A 20,803-nucleotide genomic window follows, 5' to 3' on the forward strand; every position below is an offset into this window, starting at 1 on the left:
ACATTTTGAATGGCTGGATCTGTATTGGTGCTAAAAACAGTAGCATTTTGAAATTGGGCATTTACATCAACAAAAACAGAGTATTGTGCTGGATGTGTCTGTCGCTGTGGGAGCTGGTAGTTCAGCTCATAAGCCAGGTGCAGATGAGATTTTGGAGCTGCCGGATTTCTCCCAGCTTGGGACTGCTGGTCTGGCCGGAGCTGCAGTATAGCTTTGCGGGAGAGGCTCGGTCCAGCTCTGCTGTTGTGCTGGGTGGGGGGGGGGTTCGTGGTTCTGGTCTGGGTGAGGGGTGTGGGGTGGGGTGCTGGTTCTGGTCCCGTTCAGTCATTGGTTTGGGTTGGAGGGTGGTGCTGGTTCTGTTCTTTGGGTGTTGGGGCGTTCCTCTGGTAGTCCTTCTGTTTTTCTCTGGGGTGGTGTTTGGGTGTCTACCCAGCGTGGTGTCTTTCAGGGTTTTAGTGAAGAGTCCGATGGTCTGTTTGTTTTTGAGGTTTATGGTCGTGTAAGTGCTGGAGTCCAAGGGTGGGGTGATGGGCTAGGTAGACGTTTGGGAGCAGGGTGCAGCACCATGAAATCTCAGCGTTGATTTTCTGGATGGTATGGTACTGCTTGTCCTGTCTCAGCAGCAGGGTGGAGATGACTACTCGGGCGCCTGGGAGCTCCTGGATGGCCCTCTGCCACTCTCCTGATGGACTGGGCCACCTGCTCCCTCGGGGTCCTCAGGTCGTTGGTGCCAGTGTGGATGATGTGCTGTGGGGCTCCCAGGACCGACCTGGACAGTGGCTGCAGGGTGAGTCGATGAGAAGGGCTACTTCCATGCCTCTGCCTCTGGTGTCCAGTCTGCCGGAGGGGTGCTGTGCTGCCGGGTAGGGGGCTGCGTGGGTGGGGCAATCTCTGGGGCTGGGTGTGTGTGTAGGTCACCCTGAGTGTTCGGCAAGGTGGATGTGCTTTTGGGCAGTGGTGTTGTGAGGGGATTTGGGGTGCCGGGGGGTACAGTGGGTGTGGTGTTCGTTCTGGTGGGGGTACTGGGTAGGTGGGAGTTGGTTGTGGGGGTGGGTGTGTCTTTGCGGTTGGGGGTGGGTGCTGTGTGTTCTGGGCCTCAGGGCTGTTCTGTTGCTGTCGGGGCTGCAGTGGAAAGTAGTGAGTTTCCTCAGCTGTTCTTTGAGGGTCTTGCTTGTCCTCTGTACAAGCTGCAGCTCTTCTCTTGACTGCAGCTTACTGTTGTCCTGCAGCAACTCTTCTATCTGTGCCCTGAGCTGTTTGTTGGAGGTTTTGCATTCGTTCCTGTGTTTGTTAACCTTGTCTCTTAGCTGTTGTGCTGTCTGCCCCTCTGTGAGTCTCCCCAGCATCAGCTCCTTGAACTCAGTGAAGTCCAGCTCCAGAGCAGTGTTTCTCTCTCAGGGGGTATGCGGTGCTGTGGTCACAGGGGGGGTTGGTGTGGACTGTGTGTCTGGGTGGTGTGTTTGTGTTGCCGAGGGCTACACTCTTGCTGGGCTGTTCTGTAGCTGTGGCTGTTTGTGGGCTCAGAGTCAGGTGGAGCTGAACTCTCCGGTGCTGTGGGCATCTGGCTACTGGGAGTCTCTCCTATTTCTAGAGAAGGTTTCTCCAGGCTGGCCTGTGTTTTCAGGTCCATGAACTTTTTCTCGAAAAGCTCCAGAGTGGCCTCACTGCCCTGTATCATCACTGTACCATTGTGGTAAGTGTTGACGGTCAGGACAGTGTCTTCTACCTCGCTGTCGCCCCCTATGGAGATTTGCCTGCCTTTGCTGATGCCCCTTCTGGTGGTGTTTGTATAAGTCTTGCACACAGCTGTGTGCCAGGCATTTGGATGCTCGGTAAAAAAGAGCAGGTTGGTTTTTGTTTTTCTCCTGCCTGGCAGTAATCAGCGATAAGGATCTCTGGGTTTTCCTTCATCCAGGAGTCTTTTGTATTGTTTTCGTGTCCTCAGGGTACTGGAGTACTCTGCTGAGGGGGCAGGGCTGCTCCAGTGGGGCTGTGTTCTGCTCTACTCATCTTGCTTCTTTTAAATACAATGGGCCCAGGTGAGAAGAGCATACAGACAGCCTGGCGCGAGTGTTTTGAATACAATCAGCCCCACTGTTGCTTGGGAACAGATTCTTCAGCTTTGGCCTTTTGAGTTTTATGTGCCCAAGTGGTATTTTGTTTAGTTTAAACTTTAAGATAAATTTTCTCAACTTTCTTACTTTTTTTTTAGTAAAACAGTTCAATTTTTGAGGCCTCTTAAACAAAAAAAAAAAAAGAACAGGGCTTACCAGTTGTTCTTGCTGGTGGCTGAGTTTTTGGCTTTTCTTGATGCTGCTTGTTTTTTCCCTGTTTCCTTTGGTGTACTTTCTATTTCTTGTCTTCTTATCCTTATTTCCTTGTTTTAATTATTCCTTTTTTGTTTGTTCCTTTTCATCTCTTGAGGATTTTTCTTTGGGGTTTTCCTCGGGTAGGTCTTCAGTTTTTCAGATGTTTACTTTGTTTATTTTTTTAAATGACAAATTATTTCTTTACTACTTTAGTTTTTGTTTGTAGCCTTATTCCTAGACTTGTTCAGTTCCAGAAAACAATCTCAGAAATTAGGAGCTCATCGTCTGTGCTGCCTCACTCTGTGGTTCTCCCTCACTGCTTGCTTTTTCTTACCTTCCGATGGGGGGGGGGGGTCAGTCCTGCTTCTCTTCTCCCCCTTCCTCTTTCCCTTCTTAGTGGGTGTTATCCAGGGCCCTTCCTCCAGTCGGTTATCTTGTAGCTCTGCTGCGGCTGGAGGTGTGGCCTCCAGAGTTCCAGTTCTCTGGAGGGGATGGGTGGGCTCTTTGTTCATGCCTTCTTCCCTTTGTCTTGCGACTGGTTTTTGCTGGCTGTCTTTCACCACCCGTATTAATGAAGGTCTGCTTATCTTGCACTGGCAGAGGAGGTGTCCCTCAGCACCACATCCATCGCACGTCTTGGCAGCCTGGCAGTTTTTTGCCATGTGCCCTTCCTTCTTGCAATTGTGGCATCTTATGATGTCACAGGTGTTGTCCTTGGGGTAATAGAGGTACCCCCTGTTGGCTCCAATGCTGAAACGTGCTGGAATTCTTTGACACCCTCTAGGTCCTCCCTCAGGAGGACTCGGTACTGGCATTTGCCAGTCCTGATGCCAAATCTGGTACAGTTCCGTTGGTACATAGGGGTTGTACATCTGCACTGTGATGGTGTTCTGGTTTTCAGGCTCCGGCCTGAAATCGGAGAAACCAGGTTGCTAACTCATTTCCCTGATCCTCTTTGTCACCTTCTTGTATGAGGTGTCTGAGGCCGCGAAAGCCTTCACGTACTTCTCTGCCTTGTTGCCATGTGTGCAGTAGAAGTCCCCGGCTACCAGCTGCAAAATTCCCCTCAGGAAGGTCATGAAGAAAACCTCCCTGGTTGGCATTGCTTCTTCTGCCTTCGTCCAGTGAAAGCAGATCAGGTTCCTCTTGTTCGCCATCTCTCCCTCCTGGAACAGAAGGGGGAGAGAGAGAGGCCCAGTGGGGGAGGGTAGAGGTGCCGAGCTGCTGAAGGAGCAGCAAGGGAGACCTGGCCTTTGTCCCTGTGGGCTAAGCCCGGCTAGGTGCAAGTGCAGCAGGAAGCTTTCATTCCTCTCGAGGAGGTAGAGGACTTCTGCGGGCAAGCCACACACAGTCCTTGCCAAGAGGCAGGAGAGGAAGAGAGAAAAGGGAGCCGATTTAAAGCTTCTGAGTCTCGAAGAGAGTGAGTGCCGCGGGCAGGCCATGAGCACCTACGCGCAGCCAAAGGAAAGAGGAAAGGAAAGCAGTGGATCCCACCCAGCTCAGCTGCTGCTTGGCCTTAACCCCCTAGGCTCAACCTAGAGCAATACCAGCTCAAGAACTTGATCTTAGCCAAAAGGCTGAGAAGCGATGCCCGACACGGCCTTGGGCCCATGTGTGGGTGTCCGGTTGGCGCACAGCGGCGCAGGCCGACGCCTCTGGAGCCCGGAACTCATGCAGCTGCCGGCCTCCCTGCAGCCAGCAGCTGGCCGCCTGGCCTTCACTCTCCCCCCTCCCTTGCCAACCTGCTTGCTCTGCCAGTCCCGGGTGTGGGCCCTGCTCTTTATTTTCTAATAAAAATCATATTCAACCTTCCACATTATATCAGAACACAAAAACGGCAAGACAAACTGATTCCGCCTCTGGGCCATTCCCTGCTCCTTTCTTCCCTGTCTGCCCTTCCTTGACCATACTTGCGTAACTCCTGACTTGTCCATCTCCCACTCCTGCTGCTGTTGCATCTTGGAATACATCGCCCTGGCTAGGCTCGGATGAGCTCATTAGCCCTATAGAACTGGGTGGACTTCTGCTCTCTGGGAAATCTGGACGCTCATCTGCCCTCGCTTGACTCAGCTCTTCCCCCTTCTCGTGTTCCAGCGGGTCTTGCTGACACATTTTAATTGGGCTGCCCTCTGCCAATGTACTTGGGAGCACTCAAAAAGGCCCTGGTACAGATGGTCCCTCCCCTTGTCCAGGGGGCAGTCTTGCTCCAGTATCTTCTGTCACCTGGTCACTCGCTTCTGAGCCTATTTCTGCGTCCTCCTCTGTCGCTTTAGCGTCCGATGACTCCCCGACTTCTTCCCTTCTACTGGGGGCTGCTTCCCCTCACCTGCCCTCTGCCTTTTCTGGTGCTTCTTCCTTTCCAGAAATGAGAAATCCTCCTCCTCTGCTACCTCCATCTGCATGGGTTTCACTTTTGGGCCTTTCCCTGCCCCTTTCTTCCCTGTCTTAATGTTCGCATAGCTTTGTATTTGCCCGTCTACCACTCCTGCCACGTTGCCGCCCTCCTGGTCTTCCTCCTCGGCCTGTGCCTTGCCTGCATCATACCCATCCCTTCCAGCTGCTTCCACCACTGTGGCCTGTTTGTCTTGCGGTGTTTCATCCTCTTCACTTTCCTCCCCCTCCAGTTTTGCGCAGTCCGGATATGCCTTGTTATACTCGGGGTTCCTATGATTGTAGGCCCAGTACAGGTGCCCAGTAGCCCCACACAAGGAACATTCATGGTCATGACACTTCAGACACTCCAGAGCCGAGCATTCGGCTTCCTGAAGCCCTACCTCATGGCATTTGCAGCAGAATGGTGGCTGATCCCGATAGTATAGGAACCCCCTGCCTGTACCGATCGCGAAGGTCACCAGGGGGTGCCCAACTCCGGCCTTGGGCCCATGTGTTGAACAAGACTGTCTTCAAATTCATCCCATCCAGACAACTCCGTCTTCAGTTTCCATTGGTACCGTAAAGTCCATCGCAGGCTGGGGATCTCTCTGCTCCTCCTCGCTGCACCAGAATCCATAGCCATCGTAAGGCAGCCGAAGCAGCCTACTCACCGAAGTGCATGTTCTCTGGTGTCAAATCCGTCTGCAATCCAAAATCCAAGGCGTGGTCCGTGTGAAAATCCAGGAAATCCAACCAGTAATCCAGTGATTACCTAATCTTTAGGTAAAAGGCCTAGAAGCGATGCCCAAGGCCAGCCTTGGGCCAATGCTCAGGCGACCAGCTGGCGCACAGCAGCGCAGGCCGGCGCCTCTGGAGCCTGGTACACATGCAGCTGCCGGCTCCTCTGCAGCCAGCAGCCGGCCACCCGGACTGTGCTCCCTTGCTTGCTTGCTCGCCTGCCTGCCAGTCCCAGGCAGGGGCTCTGCTCTTTGATCTTCTGGTAACAGCCTGACCACAACCGCAGCCAAGGAGGGCGCCAGCCAGCCAGCCTCCTTAGCTTAGGCCCCTCCCACCAGCAGCAGCCGTACCGACGGAGCCGCAAGGTGAAAGCGGACTGTCGACACCTGTGGACAAAGGGAAGGGGGCACCCCCCTCTTGGTAGGGACAAACCTGCCTCCCGAAAAAAAAAAACATTTTGGGTTTTTTTTGGAGGGAGAATGCACAGGCGTTCAAAAGGGGCCTTCCTGCTTGCCGAGAGAGTCAAGATCCGAGAGTGCACAGAGGGAGGATGGGAACGGGGAGAGAGAGAGAGAGAGACAGACAGATGGATGAGAGATGAGACTCGAAGAAGGAGCTCCTGTCCACCTCGCTTGCTTGCTTGCTGGCTGGCTATGTCTGTCTTTTCACCACTGAGAGAAGGTAGTGCACCGTTCCTGGAGACGCTGCAATACCAGGCTGATGCATAGAGAGGACGGAGCAAGCTCCTGATCTAGAATATCGATCTTCACTACCATCAGGTATAAGTGTCCTCTTTTGCAATAAACCCAACTTCTGATTCACTTTCCATAATCTATCGTCCTAATTAAGTCTTGCAGAATTTATGGTGTAATATTGAATCCCCAACACTTTCATTGGACCCACTGTTAACAAGTCCACCTGTCATATCCACTCTGTTCTTCCATGTTCCAAATAATTTAATTGTACTCTCTCTCTTATTCAAGAGAATTCCCCTACCCACTGAAAATGTATCCATAATACTCAGAACTCTCCCCAAACTTCCTTCTGTACATAAAACAATTATATTTCATCCGCATATGCTGTGACTTCTGCAGAAACGGAGGTCTCAACTCCCCCGAAAACCATTCAATGGAGCAAAATCTTTACAAATTTCCACGCTTTGTGACATAACAGCAGAAGCTAGAGTCAAACCAAAATCTCCTATTGGGGAATGTCCTGAATACAAAAGACCTCTTCCACCTTCAGAAAAAGAACTTCAGCCACGATCTTTTGCTCAAAACTAGCTCTGTCCAACAAATCCTTCCTGGTATCCAAGTCCTTCGACACGAAGTGCACTGAGTCCCTTATCCATCCCTCACAGGACAGAGGGTTCCCAGCCACCTTACGCCATCATCAAAGGAAGCCCCACTTTCACCCCCTAGGCTTCATCTAGAGCGATATCCAGTGGTGGCTTGTTCTCTGTTCTGTCTGCTTCCTGTGGCTCGGGTCCACAGCGTCATCCTTTCCTTTTGTCCCACCGCCTTCCCTTCCCCCTGGACTGAGTCCAAAGAACGGCAAACTTGCTGGCTTGAACCTTGGTCTTAGCCAAAAGGTCGAGAAGCGATGCCCGATGCAGGCCTTGGGCCCACATGCGGGTGAAAACGGACCATCAGCACCTGCGGGCAAAGGAAAGGGGCAGCTCCCTCTCGGGAGGGACACACGCCATACCACACCCATAAAAATATATATCTAAGTTTTTTGGAGGGAAAATGCACAGGTGCTCGAAAGGGGCCCTTCTGCCCACTGACAAAGTACACACACACCACATCTGCCTCCCTAAAAAAAAGAAAAAAAAGAGATGTGTATACAGATGCAGCCATTCAAAGTGTGCGGCACAGACACCGCGGTACAGATACCGCAGGTATGATGACACGGGATACCGCGCTGCGTGATTGGTTGACCGACAGGGGCACTCGTGGTCCGTTGGTCTGTCGTAGAAAGACTTACTGTAAACGTCTTTACTGTGCCCGTTGTAGATATTGAATTTTACCACTGAAGGGAAATCTTAGTAGCTGAGCATAAAAAGAATAGGAGCATACTGTAACGCGTGTGAAGGCCATAAACGATATTAATTTTGGAACGTAAACATACAGTATATAGCTGGTCTTGGTACTTTAAAAAAAAAATACACACCGGTATTCCATTTCTCCCTAAACATTGTAAGCTTCGAAGTCTTTAACTAACGTGATACCGGAGTCAACAAGCATACTTTTAGAATTTGATTAAAAGGGAATATAATATGGAATCGCGTATCTAAAGAATTTAATAACGGTATGATTATATCCGTGTACTGCGGCAGGGCTGTGTAGGGCTGTTTCGCCTGCCTGATCATGCGAGCTCTCTTGTAGCCGACTGGTCTAGGTGCGTGACTACCAACTTGTAGGTTGTGTGTTCGAATCCAGCTGGTGCTGAACTTTTATTTTAACAAACATTTCTTCGAAAAAATAGGTAAGCGATATTATGGACAATCAGTTGACTTTTATATTTCAAAATATCGCAACATGATCGATATTTGCGATATTTTGAACATATCCTCCCTTCTGACAGCGGTTCCCGCTTCTATTGTGTGTGTGTGTGTGTGTGTGCGCAACAGTAAATTTTTATAGAGAAATGGAGGCTGGACAGTATGCGTTACAATATAAACATTTATATTGATTTAAATCGTGTTCTGATTTAAATCGCAAACGCGTGTTTGATTATGTGTTTTTAATCATAATTAGGCTAATGCATTTCTACATTTTCTGTATGAACCAGCTTAGAGGTTCATACAGAAAGACAGCTTGTGTTTAAATTGAGTGTAAGGTAATTTATGCTTCTAAAGTCATGGTCAGTATTATTGTACTGTGTCACATTATTTTATAGCGTTTTTATTGCGTTATTAAATCCGGTGGCGCTGTGTTAGTTTCCTGACTCACATTATTTAAACTACCACATTGATCATTCATCTCTAAATAAACTTTATTTTATATAGCGTTTTAAGCGATTAGGTAATTAGATTGCTCATAAACCTAATCGCTTTTTCTACATGAACACAGCGTGATTGCTCTCTGAAAATGCTTTTCCTTTATTTTTAAAGTAGGCTCAGATTTCAACTATAGATCGTATTATAAACTTTCTTGGAAAAATGTATTTTATGTAAACCATGTTTGCTATTAAATCATTTAGGGCTAAAATACATTCATTGTCTTCCAATCGAGTCGAGTTGACATTGGAAGCCTGCCACACCCGGACTGTTAAACCAACGCATTAGCACGTCAAAGCCCATTGAGCCAGTATTGGCTTTAGTATCCCCCCTTCTCCCCTCAATTCAATTCAAATCAAGGTGTTTTATTTGCATGACAGATGGGTACAAGCAGTGTTGGGTATGTATATTGTAACGCTTACGCCAGACAGGCACTGTGTAAGAGCCGGCGCACCAGAGCAGCGCACCGAGGGAGCGTCTGCATTTCTAACTTAGTTTTTAAAATTAGTCAAGCAATATGAAGCATCTCCTTCAATTCAATTCAACTTTATTGTCATCAAACTTACACAGGTGCATAGTATAATGAAAAGTGTTTCTCATTAGTCACTCAGGTGCAGTATATAAATAGGACAGAAGATGAGATAATAGACAGTTACACAATAGCAATAACAGTAACATGTAATAACATAACATAAATAACATGTAATCGAAAACTGTGCAAAATTCCGCAAACAGAGAAAATTTAACAGGACAAAAACAGTGCAAGGTAATTCTTGGAACAGTGCAAAAAAAAAAAAAAAGGATAGTATGGTTAAAAGTAGTATGGTTAATTAATAAATATTAAATATTATTATGCCTGTTACAATTTTACTGGGCTATCGAGGGGACAGTACAATTTTGGCTTACATGTGTGTGTGGTGGTGTAGGAGTACAGTGGTTGTGGGTACAGGAGGATGTTAGGAGAGATCATAATAAGGTGGAAGGGAGTGGGGGCGTCACCAACTTGACAGCTCTGGGGAAGAAGCTATTTTGGAGTCTAGTTGTGTGTGACTGGAGTGACCGGAACCTTCTGCCAGATGGTAGGGGAACAAACAAGTTATGACCAGGGTGAGTGGGGTCAGACATAATTTTGGTGGCTTTTTTCAGACTCCTGGTGTTGTATATTTCCTGGATGGATGGTAAGGCACTGCCGATGATGTGTTGGGCAGTTTTGACCACCCGCTGTAGTGCCTTGCGGTCGGATGCGGTGCAGTTGCCGTACCAGACTGTGATGCAGCTGGTCAGTATGCTCTCCACCGTACATCTGTAGAAATTGGTGAGGATCAGTGGGTGTAGGTGTATTTTCTTCAGCCTTCTCAGGAAGTACAGCCGCTGTTGTGCCTTCTTGATGAGACTGGAGGTGTTCAGTGTCCATGTAAGGTCCTTAGAGATGTGAGCGCCTAGGAATTTGAAGTTATTCACCATCTCCACTGCAGACCCTTCTATGTAGATTTTCCTTGTCTTCTGAAGTCAACAATCAGCTCTTTGGTTTTGCTGATGTTGAGACATAGGTTGTTGGTTCGGCACCAGTCTGCGAGTTGTTTTATCTCCTCCCTGTAGGCAGTCTCGTCGTTGTCAGTGATCAAGCCCACGACTGTGGTATCGTCAGCATACTTGGTGATGGTGTTTGTGCTGAACTTAGCAGTACAGTCGTGGGTGAACAGGGAGTAACTGAGCACACAGCCTTGAGGGGCACCGGTGTTAAGGGTGAGTGTGTTGGAGATGAGGTTGCCAATCCTGACAGTCTGGGGTCTGCTGGTGAGGAAGTCTAGGATCCAGCTGCAGAGGGTTGTATCTAAACCTAGAGCCCTGAGTTTGGTAGAAAGTTTTATGGGTATGATGGTGTTAAATGCTGAGCTGAAGTCAATGAACAGCATTCTTGTATAGGTGTTCCTTTTATCCAGGTGGGTTAGTGTGGTGTGTAAAGCTATGGAGATTGCATCCTCTGTGGAGCGGTTTGTGCGATAAGCAAACTGTAGAGGATCCAGTGTTTTTGGAATGCTGGCTTTAATGTGCGGAATAAGTAGTTTTTCAAAGCACTTCATTATGATGGGGGTGAGTGCAATAGGGCGGTAGTCATTCAGGCATGTGGGGGCTGATTTTTTCGGTACTGGCACGATGGTGGTTGTCTTGAAGCAGCTAGGTACAGTGGCCTGGGCCAAGGACAGGTTGAAGATGTCGGTACAGACATCAGCTATCTGCCAGGCACATGTTCTGAGTACCAGGCCAGGGATACCATCAGGTCCAGCAGCTTTCTGTGTGTTCACTCTACTTAGTGATTTCCACACATCTAGCTTCGATAGTGTGGGGGGGCACTTTTACTTAGTGCCTGAGCATAAAAAGAATAGGAGCATACTGCAACGCGTGTGAAGGCCATAAACGATATTAATTTTGGAACATAAACATACAGTATATGGCTGGTCTTGGTACTTTAAAGAAAAAAATACACACCAGTATTCCATTTCTCCCTAAACATTTTAAGCATCGAAGTCTTTAACTAACACGATACCGGAGTCAACAAGCATACTTTTAGAATTTGATTAAAAGGGAATATAATATGGAATCGCGTATCTCAAGAAATTAATAACGATATAATTATATTCATGTTGCAAAAGAACTGCAACGGACATAAAAACTCCCTTGCTTTTAACAGAGCGTTCCATAATTTCTAACTACGAAAATGCCAGGTGAAAGGATTTGTAAACATTTTGTTAAAGCAAGTCAGTTTTTTCCACAACACATAAAAGACATTTTTCCAAGAAAGTTTAGCCTTTGTCACTAATGAAACCACTAAATAAAGACATAAATATAGAAATCTTAAGATTTGTTCTATTTAATGTTGGTAGCAGGATGAACTGTCAGAGTGTATATTTTGTTGCAGAGTTGCAAGATGTTAACAGTGAAAAAGGTATTTAGAAATGAGTTATTTCAAGATGAAAATGTTCAGAATAATTGCAAATCTAGCAGGATAGAGAAAGCACAGAAAACTGGCAGTTAGATTGATCAGATTAGTATGAAAAGTCATTTAGCAAAGGGAATTAGAAGAGTGACAAACTAGTATACTTTAGATCTTTTTTTCTGAACCAGGGACAATCTGATCATGTTTCCCTATAACAATAATAAAAAACTTTATTTGATATATCACCATTAAAGGTGGCATCTCAAAGCAATACACTAGATGTAAAAACAGATAAAAGGACCACAGATTACAAAGTAAATGCATATAAGAAAGACAAGCAGTTAGAGGTGCTACCAAAATTAGAAAATGAAGCAGATACAGACACTAAGTCTTCTGAAAAGAAAGGTTCTGAGGTTAGATTTAAACTGGCCCTGGTGTGTGTGTGTGTGTTTGTGTCTGTCTGTCCTGTGATGGACTGGCGCTATGTCCAGGGTGTATTCTGCCTTGTGTCCGTCGCTTACTGGGATAGGCTCCAAATCCTCTGTACTGGATAAAGAGATTAGAAATGGAAGTAAAGGCACTGTGTGGATGGAACTATACACAGTGTTAGAAACCCATTATGAAATGGCAGCATCTCACTGAGAATAAAATATTTTATTATTTTATTAAAATATTTTATATCTTAAGGAAACAGCCTTTCCACCTCTCTTGCACATCAGTATCCATACCTAGTTATTTAAACAAATTGCCTCTAATTATAAACATCTTAATATGCTGGCTCTGTGGATCCGCATCAGCTGTTTGCCCATTCTTTCAATTCATGTGCATCCAACACAGTTCAATGCCAGCAACTACACATAATCTAAAATACAATCCTTATTTCAGTATCTATGTAAACATATATAGTCTGTTAACTTCATCATCTTCATCAAAAGTATGCCTAACCCCATTAGGAAGTGTTCTTGTTATCAGTGTATTCCTCAGCTTTCCCCAAACTATCTTCTTCTTGCCAACATCTCTAGTCTTTTATCCTGCAATAACTCAGCCAACACTTAAATCTCCAAAAGCTGCTTGTGTTAATTTCTTTAAATCACAAATATCATGTGTAAATACTGGCCATGTAATACTCTGCATTGTGGAATAATAGTTTATTTTAAAGGGAACTAGAGAAATCTAGTTTTTTTTTCTAGAATTAATAAATGCACATCCTGTTCACTGAGGAAATTAAATCCACACTGAGCAATCTTCAATATGTTCAGAATATGACAGCAAGAATCCTATCAGGGATGCATTACACCTGTTTTCAAGTCCTTGCACTGGTTACCTATCAGATTTCGAGTCAACTTCAAAATCCTTATCCTCCTTATATACTGTCCTACAACTGTTATTATTGATCTCCGAATTATTGTACTTGACATGACTTCATTCAGCCTTTCCTGAACGTCTATGACAGGCAGAGAGAGTGCTGTTTCTGGTGCGATCTTTTACAGCTGACATTTCACTGTTTTAAACGAACAAGAAATTAGATTGCTCATAAATCACTTATTCTATATAAACGCAGCGTAATTGCCCTCCGAAAATCTTCTTTTTCTTGTTCGTTTTAGAGACCTTGATCGAAACTGATTTTAGATGTCAGAAAGGATTTATTTTCTCTGTATTTCCTACATTGCTTTGTCGAGATTTTAACTTTATATCTAACTTTATATCTAGGCTCAGATTTCAACTATAAATCGTACAGTAATTAATAGCAGTAAATACTGATGTTTATACATAAAGTCATGCCTTGGAGTATAGACCCCCAAAGGAATGCCATAGACTCAAACTGCAAAATAAACACATACAGAAAGAAAGTATTTGTATTGTAATTGCAAATCCTGGTACTGTATGAGTGATTGGTATGACTTTCCTCATTACAAATCTCTTATTAGAATTTAAATTTCTCTGTAACTCCAGGTCAGAACAGAGAAAATGTAACTGCCTTAAGGAGTTTACGATTATGAAAAATAGAAGGATAAGCATGATACGTATGTCTTCTGTCATTTTCTAAGTCATGTTACTGAGCACCAAATCTTATTGAGAATATGAATCCATTTAAGGTTTATACCATTAAAGTAACGGTTTATTCCATGCTGAAAATGTTTGTACCAGACTTTTTTGAGGCCTGTTTAATTGTGTCTGAAGTCTGATGTTGTAAATTTTATTGTTAAAAAGATCCATGAAAATGTCACTACTAAAGTTAGCTGGTACTGTTGGTACTGTAAGTGGCAAGTAGAGCTCATATTTTAGATTTTAAGGAAGCAACGGACACAAGGCAGAATACACCCTGGACATAGCGCCAGTCCATCACAGGACAGACAGACAGACACAAACACACACACACCAGGGCCAGTTTTCCCATAAACCAATTAACTTACCAGTATGTTTTGGAGTGCGAGAGGGAGTCATATCACACATATGGAGAAAAACCATGTAACCCAGAGAGAACATGTAAACCCCACACACAGGATGGCAGGAATTGAACCTAGGACCCCAGTGCTGCGAGATAGCAATGCTAACCACTTTGCCACCATTATAAATGGATGGATATCTTAGTTATCTTTCTAGTTCGCAGGTTTGCATGCATAATTTAATTTTGAAAGCCACTGAGCCATCAGGTACTACTGTTGTATTTATGAAAAAGAAACAAAACAAAAAACATACTAACAACTGTGCCATCCTACTCCTTAGCTAATACATTTTATTATTCATAAACAGTTAACATTGTTAGCAAAATATTTTGAATTATATTTAACCCTATTTTTTCTTTAGTTTTGTATTTAACTTATTATATGATAGTCAGACTTAATGTATATTTGAACAATGAAAATATATTTTTACAAGATTTTACATTAAGCACTTAAAATTAATATGGTTAATAATAGTAAACTGTAACATGCTGTAACAAGATCGGTTAAACTGCGAAGAAAATGCTTTCAGAGAAAATGTTTCAGGTGTGAAGAACATAGATCTCCAATGCAATTTCAACCAAACCTGTTCCCACACACCCTGCCCCCACTACCATTAGAATATACACAAAGCACTCAAATCTTTCGAGCTAATGATCAGGTGACCCGAGAGGGAGCGAGAGAAACACCAAGGGGTGCGGAACCAGGGAACTATTTACATGGAAAACAGGCGATCTCCCCAGACTGTCCGCCCGTTTCACTGTTACCTGGATACCTCTTTATTTAGAACTCACAAACACTGATTTTTAGTTTAGAAGGATTCAAGTAGGGTTTTAGATGAAAGGCAGCGACCTTAATCAAGCCCAAATCACAATTGAACCCATTCAGAGCCTACATTACATTTTAGCGTTTCATTCTGAGCAGAAGACCCTCACACCTGAAGAAGGGGGAGGTGTTTTTCGCTGGAAATCTCGCCTGCTTCTACTTTACAACCGGAGTGCTGGCTGTGACGAGTTAAACCGGTTTTACAAGTTTCAATCACAGACCATGTGCCATGGGAGTCAGGAAACTCCACCGGATTTGATAACGCTATAAAAACGCTATAAAATAATGTGACTTGGCACAGAACAAGTTTACAGCACAGTTCAATAATAAATGCTGACCATGACTTTAGAAGCATAAATTGCCTTACACTCAATTTAAACACAAGCTGTCTTTAGCCCTCTAAGCTGGTTCATACAGAAATGTAGAGATCCAGGCTCAGAACACACAGCTTCATTAGCGAATACATATGCAGGACAACTAGAGAAGACGTTTTACAGAGGATGGATTTTTTAGAAACATCCCATCAGTGACATCACTGAAGTCAACTCCTAGGTACTGTAACTGTCGTGTGGATAGTTTCACAAGAATCAGACAGGTTTAAGCATCGCTTGTTCTAGATAAAACTGCATAAAAAAAACAACAACCCATAATGTACTTCTTTGCGGCTCTGTTTGCCCAAATCATATATTCACAACGTGAAATCTAGAAAATAATATTACGTAACCAAAATCCGCAATATGGAAACAGAACCTGTGTAATTGTTGATAGGTGATGTACTCGTAACATTTTTTCAAGACGAACTACAACATTTAAAAAATGACTTGTATGTACTTGATATCTCTAATCAATCCACGGGTCCCAGCACGAAACGAAACTAAAACGCATACCGTTTCGTGCTTCTTATTAGTTGCTCAAAAGTAATTTGACCTTATGAAATGCATAATATAAACCTAGAAACATATACGTGAGCAGTACTTAAGCACTGTAGTATCGGTGTTAAGACATACCTCTCAAATACTGTAAATCAAGTTAAAAATATCTCAAGACCGATTCTGGTCATAATGAAACCATGTTTCGTGTATGTTTTCTTTAAAGTACCGAGACCAGCCATATACTGTATGTTTATGTTCCAAAATTAATATCGTTTATGGCCTTCACACGCGTTGCAGTATGCTCCTATTCTTTTTATGCTCAGCTACTAAGATTTCCCTTCAGTGGTAAAATTAGATATGAATATTCAATACTTAAACGGGCACAGTTAAGACATTAAATATACATATACATACTGTATACAGTACAGTTTGCATACGGTAATATGTTTATGTTCCTAAATCAATCTCTTTTATGAGCATGTGAAAGGCATGGTGAATCACTGTACTTTGCATGCTTGGAAACAAATGCGTGATTGCGAAATGCTGTGGTGTTACTTTTACAAAGATGGTCAATGAAAAAAAGAATGTTGACCAGGGCAATACTTTGAGTTTACACTTACAGCTTGTCCAAGGTCATTCATTATTAATACTATTAGTAATATCTTCGTTAAAGACTTTGATGGCCACAGCTCAAACATGAGAGGTTGAGCTTTATTAGCTCCACCTTGCGGAAATTCCGGATACTATTATTTTGCTTGTCGTATTATAGGAGAATTTACGGTAACTCGCGGTATTTACTGGTAGCTTGCGGTAGACTGCGTACAGCGTACCGCAAAATAATGCGGTATCGCCCGCGCATTTTGAATGGCTGCATCTGTACATCTAAGTTTTTTTTGGAGTGAAAACGCACGGCTGTCGAAAGGGGCCCACCTACCTGCTGAGTGCATGCACGCAAGAACACACACCCCTGCCTACCTAGAAAAAAGAGGAAAGTTTTTTGGAGGCAAAATGCACGGGAGCCGAAAAGGGGGCCTGCCTACTTCCTGAGAACGTCGAGATGCAAGAGTGCACAGAGGGAGGACGGGAACGGAGACGGGGAGGGAGAGAGAGACGCAGACGGACTGGAGAAGGAGCTCTGGTCTACCTTGCTGGCTGGCTGGCTGTCTATGTCTGTCTTCTCTCAGCAGTGAAAAGGTAGTGCACCATTCCCGGAGGCGCTGCAATACCGGGCCGATGCGTGGAGAGGACGGAGCAAGCTCCTGATCCAGCTCCCTGTTCCAAAAATCCATTTAATATGTGGACCCCCGATGGGGGACGTATCAGATATTAAACTGTATAAATAAAAAAAAAAAAATCTGGTCTTATCAAAGACAAAATCCACCAAAATCAACAATGAATAGATAACGGAAAATAAAAGACGGCAACAACAATTAAGAAACGTAACTTAAAAATCAATAATACCTTTGCATTTTTCTTTGGCAGTGTGGAAGCCCCATCTGTGCAACTCACTTAATCTTTTGTCGGATGAAAGCAACTACTCTTCCATAAATAACCTTAGCCGTAGACTGCACTCCAGTCCTACTTAGCCTGCGTCTCGTTTCCCCATAAACAGTACTTGCAGACACTGATAATGTACCATATTAGGAAAAGGTTCCCTGACTGAAGGTGCTTATGTTTAAAACCAAGGAGCACCGTGTTGAAATTCAGAACAAAACTAGGAGTAACACTGTCAAAGAACCTAGAAACCAAAGCCCATACTGACTTGGAGACCTTGCAATCCCAAAACACGTGCCGAATAGTATCCTCTTCCACACAATCCACCACAGGACCAACCGATGGCTATGGAGCACAGACCGGACAGGAAGCCTTCCCCAGACGCATAACCAGTTCAGGTCAGCCAGCCGATTTTCCAAGCCCTTGGGCTGGATGCCCAGCCAGACATCAGTGCTAACCCCACACACTGCTAGTCTAATAAAGCCATTTTCAATGACAATAGAATACAGTTGTCTATGACTAATTGCAGTGGTGCCATCCTTGCCCTTGGGGTGCAGCTTAATCCAATGAGCTGCATGTCTATAGGGCCAGGGTAAGTTTTCTCCCTATGGTACAGAATTATCCCAGTCTAACAAATGCCTCATTGTGAAGGAAAACCAAAAACGCACAAAATATTGACTATCGTGTGTTATAGGACTGGAAATAAAAAAAAGACTAATTGAGATACAAACAAAGTCGAGTTTGAGGGGGATATGAGGGACCCCCCCTCCCGCTCATATGAATTCCCCAATACATGTCAAGTTTTTATGTATTCATACTTCCCTCCTCACATAAAAGAAAAATGCCCTAACAAAGTCCCTTCGCAATTTCGCAGGCAATGGGTAAACGTAAGCTTGGTACATTAAGCGAGGCAGAATGTCTACTTTTAAAACAATGACTTTCCCTGGAAAGGACAGCTGTCGCAGTTTCCACAAACCCAGTTGCTGACGTACCGTACTCAACTTATGCCTGCCAACAAACTGAGCCAATACCAGCATCGAATAGAACATCTAAGATTTTCAGAGGGCCATCACATACAACCAGGCCACCGGAATTTTTATCATGCACACTCCATTCCCCGAAGTATTTAACGGAGGACTTTTCTGTTTATTTTAGATCCTGAATCCTGGGAGAATTAATCCCCAACCTTCAGGGCAGCAGCTAAGATATAAGTACTGCTAAGGAATAGGGTAATATCGTCGGCGTACAATAAGATTTTCAGGTGTCTACCACAGCTCCTGGGGATAAGAACCCCATCTATTCTCGGGTCACCTCTGATCGCGGCAGCAAGGGGCTCAATGAAGAGGACATACAATAAAGGAGATAGGGGGCAGCCTTGCTGCACCCCGGCTTCCTGCTTCACGCCTTTCCCTAGATAACTGTTGACACAAGCTCTACTCTGTACCTTAAAATATAATACCCGGACAAAAGATGAGCATGGGATCAAAACCAAAGCTGGACATCATGGAAAATAAAGTGGTGATCAACCCTGTCAAAGGCTTTTTCCTGGTCGAGTCCTACGATAAGTAAGGGGATTCTCTTATCCTCCGCCCATGCAATTACATCCCTTACCATCTGCAAGTTTTTCATACAACTACGACCAGGAATACTGTAGGCCTGAACTCGACCTATCATGTCATCTAGAACCTTTTGCATCCTATTAGCTATGCACTTTGCCAGTATCTTATAGTTGATGGTAAGCATTGTGAGGGCAGTGTGTCTCCAATTTGCTAAATTAGCAGTGTCCCCTTTCTTAAACAGGAGTACCAATATTCTCATCTTCATTGACTCGCTCAACTCACCCAAAAGGAAAGCTTCATTGTAGACGTCCAACAAGACCGGACCTAATAGATCCCAAAAGGAAACATAAAATTCCTTTGACAACCCGTCTAACCCTGGCATTTTCCCATTCTTCCTACCTTTAAGGGCAGATTCCATCTCCATTAAAGAAACGGGGATAGACAAGTCTCCCATTTTGGGTGGTTTAGGTAAACCACTACAGAATTCTGAAGTTGCTGACCTCATTTCCCATCTTTGAAACAACAAAGCATAATAGGATTCAACTGTATCAATCAGGTTTTCAGGCGATCTTACAAGCTTCATAATTCAGAAATTACCCTCTTTTTCTGTTGCTGCCTCACTTGACTAAAGAAGTACTTAGAGCATGTCTCCTTCATCTCTTTATATTCGTCTTGAAGATGAATCAGGTACTTTCTCGCCTCTTGGATGTAAAAGTCTTTCAGTCTGGCTCTTGCTAGAGCTGCACCAATTACATCAAAACCTTTCCCCTTATTAAACCGAACATAGCACTAAGTTGCGCTGCTTTTCAGGCGGCTTTTATATTTCCAGTAAGCTATGGTAAAGGCCTTGATTTTAACCTTAAGGTCATCCCACCATGCTCTTAGATTCGGGTAGAGTGGTTTCAGATCAAACCAATTCTTGATCAGAGCTCTTATTGCAGAACAAAAGGTAACATCAGCCAATATGGACACATTCACTTTCCAATACCCAGGCCCGACAGAGGGGTTATCGTCATCTATCTTTAACCAAAGCATATCGTGGTCAGTGAGAAAAGGGACAATACCCACATCTACTACTAAGGAGCTCTCCATGTTACCCCAGAAATCTTGGGGGAGGGGGGGGGGAAGGGTCCTAAAGCCGTCTGCCAGATTGAAATGTTTCAGCAGATCCAACAAAGCAGTGGTGGAGTCAACATCAGTATCCAAGTCAACATTAGTCCCCACAAAGAAAAGTAAAATGATTAGTTACCCACAGGGAGGCAAAAATCTTTCCTTTCAATTCTCTGCGTAGGGGCATAAATACAAATCTATATTTCTTGTCATATCTATCCACGTCTAGCACCAGCACCCTACCAGGTATTCTCAAAAAGCTGTTCACCACACAAAAGCTATTGTCATTTAATAAGATACCCACACCTGCAGAGTGCGCCCTCCCAATTCCCCATATTGATTGCCCACTATCGAAAATATTTTATTCAGCACTGTCCCGTACATGCACTTCCTACAGAAAAAGAATTGAACACCGAAGGCTACGTAGGCATTGAAAAAGTCAATCTTTGACTTTGATTCCTCAGGCCTCTAACATTGAAGAAACGGTAAAGGTCATGTGAACATATTGTTGTCACTAGCAGCCTGGGATCCTGCTAAGGGCATCTCGTTCGGAAGCATGTCCACTGTGAAGTCTGGACCATAATAGTCAGGACCCTATTTTAGTGAGGAAAAAGAGTCCGGAAAAAATCCCAGAGAGATGTCCTGATCTCTGCTACACGATGACCATTGGTAGTTGGCGCCTGGTGGTGTCACCCTCTGTTCTCTCGGGGCCTCCCTGCTCAGTCTCCATATTGAGCGTGGCGTCTTCTCCCTTAGTTCAGTCTTCATCAGTCGAGATTACTTCCTGCTCCTGTTCTCGCTTGCTGCTTTTCTTTTTCTTCCTAGGACCTGTCTCTCCTCTCCCCTTGTCCTCAGAAGAGTGGTCTACAACAGGGTCTTTGGAGACCGGCTTCTTGCCTTGCACCTGGCCTTGGGGTATGTCTGTCACGGATTTGGGGGCAACTGGGAGATCCTCTTCTACGTCTACAGACGGCGCTGGGTCGATGTTCTCTGGCACTCCAGACTCCTGCAGTGATGTCCCCTCATCCATCAGGTAACTCGTATCCTTAACTGAGTCTTTCGCTTGTTCAGATGTGTCTGCTGACACCCCGATTATGACTGCGTTGGCATAGTCAGTCTTAATTGCCTGAATTCTCTCAG

General features: G+C 44.6%; 1 non-coding gene across 1 annotated transcript; it reads right to left on the reverse strand.

Annotated features, from left to right (window-relative positions):
- Positions 1-16,692: 16,692 nt before the first annotated feature.
- LOC148810272 (U2 spliceosomal RNA) lies at positions 16,693-16,877 on the reverse strand. The gene has a single exon (XR_016086806.1). It is a non-coding gene; the product is annotated as a U2 spliceosomal RNA (small nuclear RNA).
- Positions 16,878-20,803: the final 3,926 nt, after the last annotated feature.

Source organism: Atractosteus spatula, unplaced genomic scaffold (genome assembly GCF_055471065.1).
Source record: "Atractosteus spatula isolate fAtrSpa1 unplaced genomic scaffold, fAtrSpa1.hap1 Scaffold_1, whole genome shotgun sequence".
Classification (NCBI taxonomy): Eukaryota; Metazoa; Chordata; class Actinopteri; order Semionotiformes; family Lepisosteidae; genus Atractosteus; species Atractosteus spatula.